Below are 7,766 nucleotides of genomic sequence, written 5' to 3' on the forward strand. Positions count from 1 at the left end.
TTTGATTTGCATTTCCCTTATAATGAGTGATTTTGAGTCTGTACTTATTGGCCATTTGTATATCATTTTTGGAAAGATGTCTATTCAAGTCCTTTGCCCATTTTTGTATTGCATTTTTTTTTTTTTTTTGCTGTTGAGTTTTAGGAGTTCTACATATATTCTAGATGTTAATCCCTTATCAAATATATGATTTGCAAATATTTTCTCCCATGCTGTGAACAAATGAAATGTTGACTTTTCACTGTGTTGATAATAATGACAGGTATTTTGAAACAGCTTAAATGGCAGTAAACTTTAAAGGTTTGAAAAAAATGTTTTTAATTACTTTCTATCTACATTCATTCAAATATCATCTATATGCTAAGGACTTTAGATTTATATCTTTAATCAAAATTCCCTGAACTTGACTGCTTGACGTCTCTACTTGGATGACTAATGGACACCTCGAACTTAACTCGTCTCAGTGGACTTTCCCTGATAGTTTCTCTGAAGCAGTTTCTCTCCATCCTTCCACTTGCTCAGGCCAAAACTCTTGGTGTCCCCTTTGACTCCACTTTTTTTGTCACCCTACATCTGGTTTGTTGGCTTTCCATTTAAATAAAGTCAGAATTCAACAACTTGAATGCCCAAACCACACTCATCTTTCTCTAGGTGGTCACAGTAGCCTATTAACTAGACCCATTCTTTTTTTTTTTTTTTTTTTTTTTGAGATGGAGTCTCGCTCTGTCACCCAGGCTGGAGTGCAGTGGCGCCTCGGCTCACTGCAAGCTCTGTCTCCTGGGTTCATGCCATTCTCCTGCCTCGGTGTCCTGAGTAGCTGGGACTACAGGTGGCCACCAGCACACCCAGCTAATTTTTGGTATTTTTAGTACAGATGGTTTTTCACCATGTTAGCCAGGATGGTCTTGATCTGACCTCATGATCTGCCTGCCTCGGCCTCCCAAAGTGCTGGGATTATAGGCATGAGCCACCGCGCCCAGCAACTAGACCCATTCTTGATCTTCTCTAGTCTGTCCTCAATTCTAGTTACAGAACATACATAGCAGTAGTCAATTTCCTAAAATAATAAAAATATTAATACTAAATACTATTTATAATGTATTAGTATAACCTATGAAAAGTACCTGGGGGAATAAACACCAGACTGTTAATAGTGTTGTTTCCAACAAAAGTAACTATCAACAGAGTAAACAGACAACGTATGGAATGGGAGAAAATTTTTGCAAACTATGCATATGACAAAGGTCTAATCTCCAGTATCTATAAGGAACTTAAACAAATTTACAAGAAAAAAACTCAACCCCATTAAAAAGTGGACAAAGGATGTTAACAGACATTTCTCAAAAGAAGATATACATGCGGCCAACAATCATATGAAAAAAGCTTGTCACTGATCATTAGAGAAATGCAAATATAAACCACAGTGAGATACCATCTCACACTAGTCAAAATGGCTATTATTAAAAAGTCAAAAAATAACAGATGCTGGCAAAACTATGGAGAAAAAGGAACACTTATACACTGTTGATGAGATTGTAAATTAGTTCAACCATTGTGGAAGACAATGTAGTGATTCCTCAAAGACCTAAAGACAGAAATTAAACTATTCGACCCAGCAATCCCATTGCTGGGTATATATCAAAAGGAATATAAATTTTTCTACAATAAAGACACATGCATGCATATGTTCAATGCAGCACTATTCACAGTAGCAAGGTCATGGGATCAACCTAAATACCCATCAATGATAGACTGGATAAAGAAAATGTGGTACATATACACATGGAATACTATGCAGCCATAAAAAATAAGATCATGTCCTTTACAGGGGCATGGATGGAGCTGGAGGCCATTTTCCTTAGCAGACTGATACAGGAACAGAAAACCAAATACCACATATTCTCATTTACATGTTCTCACTTATAAGTGAGAGCTAAATGATGAGAACACATGGACACATGGTGGGGAACAACACACACAGGGGCCATTTGGAGAGTGGAGGGTGGGAGAGGGGAGAAGATCAGGAAAAATAATTAATTGTTACTAGGCTTAATACATGGGTGATTAAAATAATCCATATGGTAAATCCCATGACACATGTTTACCTACATAACAAACCTGCACATCCTGCACATGTACCCCTGAGCTTAAAAGTTTAAAAAAAAAAAAAAAGTGATGTCTCAGTAGCAGGAATTATGGAAGACAATGACTTTCAGTTATATATTTTTCTGATAATTCAATCTTTCCAATGAGTATGAGTTACTTCTGTAAGAAAAACGGAACACATACCTTCAGTGAAGACTGAATTTTAGAATGTTTCTACTTAGAGACATCAAAAGGTTGAGTCTTGTGGCTGCCTCAATGTCTTTCAACTAAAGGCCAGAAGCCGAGTATTTATGTTCCTTAGTTTCTTAGTCAGTACCTCCTTCGGTTCTCCTTTTTGAAATAGAGTCTCACTCTGTCACCCAGGCTGGAGTACTGTGGCACAATCTCAGCTCACTGCAACCTCCACCTCCCAGGTTCAAGTGATTCTCCTGTCTCAGCCATCCGAGTAGCTGGGATTACAGGTGTGCACAACCACGCCCGGCTAATTTTTGTATTTTTAGTAGAGATGGCTTCACCATGTTGGCCAGGCTGGTCTTGAACTGCTGACCTCGGGTAATCCGCCTGCCTCAGCTTCCCAAAGTGCTGGGATTACAGGTGTGAGTCACCACGCCCGGCCCTTCCTTCAGTTCTATTGGACATACTCTTTCATTTTTGTCAGCAACCATTTTTTAAGCATTTGTGTGTCCTGAGAAGGACAGCTGCATAATTTGTAGGGCCCAGTGCAGTATGGAAATACAGAACCTATAAAGAATTTCAAGATGGTAAAAACAGAGCTCTACTGAGGGATAGTGTTCCCAAGGGACTGAAAATTGCAAAGAAAAATGGCCCAGTTCCCCTATCCCCTCAGGGAAATGCTTAGAGGTCACTGGCAATGTTTGTGCTGCCCCTTTCTGAAGGACACATTCTTTCTAAAGGGAAATGAATGCCTTCATTCAGGATATAGCCTTTCTCCCCTCTCTTGGTAAGGTGCCATTATGAGTCTCAGCTCTGGTCAAGCTTACCCTGCTCTCCCAGGTAAACTGAAGAGACACTGTCTTATTTTCCTCACTTCCTAATTCCTGTGGTTGGCAAGTCTCTTCACCAATCCTGTCTACCTTTCAGGGCAGCTATGATGGGCACGAGAAGTAAGAGACCCAGTGCTGAGCGTGTGGGAGATTCTCAGTGGCCACACACGAGCCCTGTGCAGGGAGAGATGATGACCTAAAAGAAGGTAGGTGACACACCACAGGGAACGTTTCAGAGCGGGAGGAGGGCATGTGCAGAGGCATAGAGGCAGGAGCGAGTCCCACTGCGGGGTAAGCAGGATGTGTGTGGAGAAACTGCCCTGGAGACGCTGGGTGCAGGGGGAGAGCTGAATCTGAGAGGTGCTAGAGACACAGAATCCACAGTGAGGGGAGGGAGAAGTCTAGAATGGCTCCCAGCTTTCACTTGTTTAGGGGCAAATTGAAGAACCAAGTAAATTTAGCCCCCAAATAACGGCTGCTTTTAAAGTGAGTTTAACATCAAGGCCATTCTCAAAGAGCTAGGGTCTTGGTTGGAATGCATCTTCCCCCAAAGGGCACATGTTCATCAGACGTTTCACACTTTTCTAAAGGGATTATGAAAATTCTCCTTCTTACCACTCAAGTTGATTCCTCTGCATATATTTTAGAAGAGAGACACACATTAGCCAGGCATGGTGGTTCATCCCTGTAATCCCAGCACTTTGGGAGGCCAAGCTGGACAGGTCACCTAAGGTCAAGAGTTCAAGACCAGCCTGGCCAACATGGTGAAACCCCGTCTCTGCCAAAAATACAAAAATTAGCCAGGTGTGGTGGTGTACACCTGTAGTCCCAGCTACTCGGGAGACTGAGACAGGAGAATCTCTTGAACCGTGGAGGCGGAGGTTGCAGTGGGCTGAGATCATACCACTGCACTCCAGACGGAGCAACAGAGTAAGACTCTGTCTCAAAAAAAAAAAAAAAAAAGAAAGAAAGAAAAAAGAAAAACACATTATTAAAAAGTATTCTTTTAAGCCAGGAGGTGGCTCATGCCTGTAATCCCAACACTTTTTGAGAGGCCAAGGCGAGAGGATCACTTGAGGCCAGGAGTTCAAGACCAGCCTTGGCAACATAGTGAAACGCTGTCTCTATAAAAAATTTAAAAATTAGCTGGACATGGTGACATGCACCTGTGGTCCCAGCTATAGGAGGCTGAAGTGGGAGGATGGCTTGAGCCCAGGAGGTAGAGGCTGCAGTGAGCCATGATTGCACCACTGCTCCACTCTGGGCAACAGAGGAAGACCCTATCTCTCAAAAGAAAAAAAGAAAAAGTTTACGTTAGTTTTCAATAATGGTAGCTGATGTATATGGCGGTTTAATGTGTACCCAGCACTGTGCTAAGTGCTTAATTGCATTATCTCATTTAATTCTCACAGCACCCCATGAATTGGACACTTTTATAATCTCCATGTTATGGATGAGGAAACAGTTAAGGTTCAGAGAGATTAATGGCTGGGCCAAGAGCACATACCAGGAGGTGGCACTGACATCTGCCTGTTAGGGGCCCACACACTTGGCTGCTGGGCTGTCCTGATTAATACAATCTAACAAAGAAAGTCTTTGTTCCCTGTTCAGGGACATTTTGCTGCAAGCTGATTACAGTCTTTTTCTTACCTCTTAGATGATATGAAATATTCACAGAGCTTTCAAATAACCATTGTTATCCAGAAGCATTTAAGCTTACTCATGCATATTTTATTTGCCTTGATTACCAGCCAGAATTAACAATTTTCTAAGCATTTACGGCCCCAAACAAGATATTTCAAAAATTCGTATTAGATACTTTAGACACATTGTTATGGCAATATAAGTGATAACATTTATAAAGTTCTTCCCAGTGACAGAATACTATCTCCCAGTGAAAACATTCTTTCGACCAATTAGTACTGAGTGTTATCATTCTTATATTTTTGTGCAGATTACAAATCTATTTTCAAATGATGGAATAATATCCTATGGGAAAAATAAATACCCCTTTCTACCTTTAGAAAAGAAATTAAAAAGAACAACTTTATGGGAACAAATATAAAAGCTGTGATATTACAAACATATTTTCAGAATGTAAGAGAGAATGAAATAGCTTAAATCAACTAAAAATGTGTCTATAAGAAGATGCTTGTCAGCAAAGAAAAGCTGATGATGAGTTTTCCTGGAAAGATTAAAATTTGTGATTTGTGTGAAGACAGCTGGATGCTCAGCTGCCAGTTTTTCAAGGGTGACTTACTGCTGAGGCATACTGCATGTCACATGGGCAAAGGTAAGGCTTTCTGGGTCTTTCTGCTTTCGTGTTTGAGTTCCGTTTGTCAAGAAGAAACTAACTCAATGTCTTTCGACAAAAGGCAAGTCCAAATGTCACAGAGGGAAGAGAGCTCCAGTAAGGTCCCCAGAAAGCAGAACTTTGGGAGCTGTGGTCAGAAGTCGGGCTGGCACTGCATAGATTTCTTGGGTCTGCTGTCCTCTAGACTCACGGTCAAAAGATACTGATTCCAAAGTATCATTAGAAAGGAAAACATTTCTCAGTTACCACTGTCAAAAAAGAATTTCCAGAAATAAAATGACAGGATGCAGAGGTAGCATTGTCTAAAAAAGGCTCACTTATAGATAAGTTTATCTGAAGTGAAATGAAACAATCAAAAACACCAGCAGAAATATAGTTCACAGGCAAAGGTTGTTGAGTAAAAAAAAAAAAAAAAATTGTTCCACAAGAGGCACCAGAAAAGAGTTCACCTATAATGCCAGGAAGGGATAAATTGATGAGGAATCATTGCCATCCATGATGCAACCCATGACTATTATCAGCCAGACTGCAATCAACAACAAGTCACTATTAGGGACATATTCCAAGGCCTCAATGGGCCAGGATGAAACACTTTCAGATCATATGTCTGAAGAAACTAGCTACATGGATGCAACTAGCTGAAGAGAGACTTTGCAAAAGTTATCTCCAGGAGACATAAATTCCATAGGTGAGCCTGGCCAAGATAAAAACCTCATAATGATTGCTATCTTAGTCCAATCAGAGCACTATAACAGAATACCTTAGACTGGGTAATGTTTAAACAAATTTATTTCTCACAGTTCTGGAGACTGAGAGGTCTAAGATCAAGGTGCTAGCAGATTCAGTGTCTGATGAAAGCCTTCCTCACAGATGCCCTCACAGGTGCCTTCAGTGTGTTCTCACATGGTGAAAGGGGCAAACAGTCTCCCTCAAACCTCTTTAATAGGGGCACTAATCCCATTCATGAGGGCAGAGGCCTCCTAATCCCCTCCCAAAGACCCGAACTCTTAATACTATTGCATTGGGGATTTAGTTTCAACATAGGAATTTTAAGGGGACCATAGCAATGGCCAATAGAAATTAAGTTCTTTGGCCGGTCATGGTGGCTCACACCTGTAATCCAGCACTTTGGGAGGCTGAGGCGGGTGGATCACTTGAGGTCAAGAGACCAGCCTGGCCAACACTGTGAAACCCCGTCTGTACAAAAAAATGCAAAAATTAGCTGGGCGTCATAGCATGCCCCTGGAGTTCCAGCTACTTGGGAAGCTGAGGCAGAGAATTGCTTGAACCCATGAGGTGGAGGTTGCACTGAACTGAGATTGTGCCACTGCACTCCAGCCTGGGCGATAGAGCAAGACCCTGTCTAAAAAAAAAAAAAAAGAAAAGAAAAGAAATTAAGGTTTTTGTTTGTTTGTTTGTTTTTAATTTGCCAAGTTACTTCTTACTAGAGAATATAAACGAATTTCATAAGAAATGTTAGCTAGGGAAAAATTCCTCTATGTTAATAAGTGTCACAATCAGTACATAAAATCAGTGTTTATAAAATCCCTCAAAAATAAATTGCTGCCTGGGCGTGGTGGCTCATGCCTGTAATCCTGGCACTTTGGGAAGCCAAGATGGGCAGATTGCCTGAGCTCAGGAGACCAGCCTAAGCAACAAGGTGAAACTCCCTCTCTACTAAAATATAAAAAATTAGCTGGGCATGGTAGCGTACACCTGTAATCCCAGCTACTCAGGAAGCTGAGGCACAAGAATCGTTTGAACCCAGGAGGCGGAGGTTGCCATGAGCCAAGATCACACCCAACAGAGCCAGACTCTGTCTCCAAATATAAATAAAGAAATTGCTGAAGAAAGATTCCATGAATAAAATTGGCCACAAAATAATTAGCCCGGGAGGGTCTCTTGGAAGTCTGAGATCCTTGGATAAAGGTATTGAAGACAAGGCTCTTCAAAAAGAAATGCTTTTTAAAATATAGCTCATTTTTATTTTATTTAATTAATTTATTTATTTATTTTGAGATGGAGTCTCCCTCTGTTGCCCAGGCTGGAGTGCAGTGGCGTGATCTCAGCTCACTGCAACCTCTGCCTCCTGGGTTCAAGCAATTCTCCTGCCTCAGCCTCCTGAGTAGGTTGGACTACAGGCATCCACCACCATGCCCAGCTAATTTTTTTTGTATTTTTAGTAGAGACAGAGTTTCACTATGTTAGTCAGTCTGGTCTCGAACTCCTGACCTCAAATGATCTGCCCATCTAGGCCTCTTAAAGTGCTGGGATTACAGGCGTGAGCCACTGCGCCAGGCCTTAAAGCTCATTTTAAAAAAGATGATTGGGTGGCTGGGCTC

The sequence above is a fragment of the Piliocolobus tephrosceles genome, chromosome 9, assembly GCF_002776525.5.
Source record: "Piliocolobus tephrosceles isolate RC106 chromosome 9, ASM277652v3, whole genome shotgun sequence".
In the NCBI taxonomy this organism is placed as follows: domain Eukaryota; kingdom Metazoa; phylum Chordata; class Mammalia; order Primates; family Cercopithecidae; genus Piliocolobus; species Piliocolobus tephrosceles.